At 69.1% G+C, this 644-nt stretch overlaps 1 protein-coding gene across 1 annotated transcript in view; it reads left to right on the top strand.

Moving 5' to 3' along the window:
- Window positions 1-644, top strand: part of ELMO1 (engulfment and cell motility 1) — a 537,648-nt gene that overhangs the window by 468 nt on the left and 536,536 nt on the right. The window lies entirely within an intron of this gene.

The following is a 644-nucleotide window of genomic DNA, read 5'->3' as shown; positions in this document are numbered from 1 at the left end:
GAGTGGGAGCGGAGGAGGGGGCGCAGAGGAGGGAGGGCAGGGCCGGTGGCCAGGGAACCCGCAGAGATGTTTCGGTCAGGGCGGGCTGGAGGGGGCTGACTGAGGGCTGGGCTGCTGGCCCCGGGGGGCTGGGGACAGGGAGAGTGTGGAATTGTGGGCTTGGAGACCCGAGAGGCTGCGCGGGAGAAGGGACTGGCAGCTAGGACTCCCGGCTTTTCTCAGGCACTCGCAGATGGAAGGGAATCCCCCGGCGAACGCGCTCCTGGGAGGGGGCGGTGATGGGCTAGAGGCGTGGAGGGCCGGGAGGGACGCGAGGGGGCGGTTGGGGCAGCTGGGAGCCCCGGGCGACTGTTAGTAAATACCCGCCTCCCGGGGACACGCCGAAGTCCCCCCCTGGGACCGGGAAAGGAGGTGGGGGGCTTCGATGGGTGATCCCTGCATCAGGGAGGGGGCGCACCGGGTGCGCCTGAAGAGAAGGAAGGCAGCCGAGCTTCGGGGGCCCTGGAATCCGAAAAGAGAGGGGCGGCCGAGATCGCAAGAGTAGCTTTGAGGAAGAGGAAATACAGAACTCAGCCGGCCCGGGGGTGCGCGCCTGCGTTTGGGATTGGGAAGTTCGTGTGGTGCCGCGGGCGCGCGCGAGGGCG

The sequence above is a fragment of the Neophocaena asiaeorientalis genome, unplaced genomic scaffold (assembly GCF_003031525.2).
Source record: "Neophocaena asiaeorientalis asiaeorientalis breed wild unplaced genomic scaffold, Neophocaena_asiaeorientalis_V1.1 scaffold314, whole genome shotgun sequence".
In the NCBI taxonomy this organism is placed as follows: Eukaryota; Metazoa; Chordata; class Mammalia; order Artiodactyla; family Phocoenidae; genus Neophocaena; species Neophocaena asiaeorientalis.
Note: the sequence above shows the minus strand (reverse complement) of the source record. Positions and strands in the feature narration are given on the sequence as shown.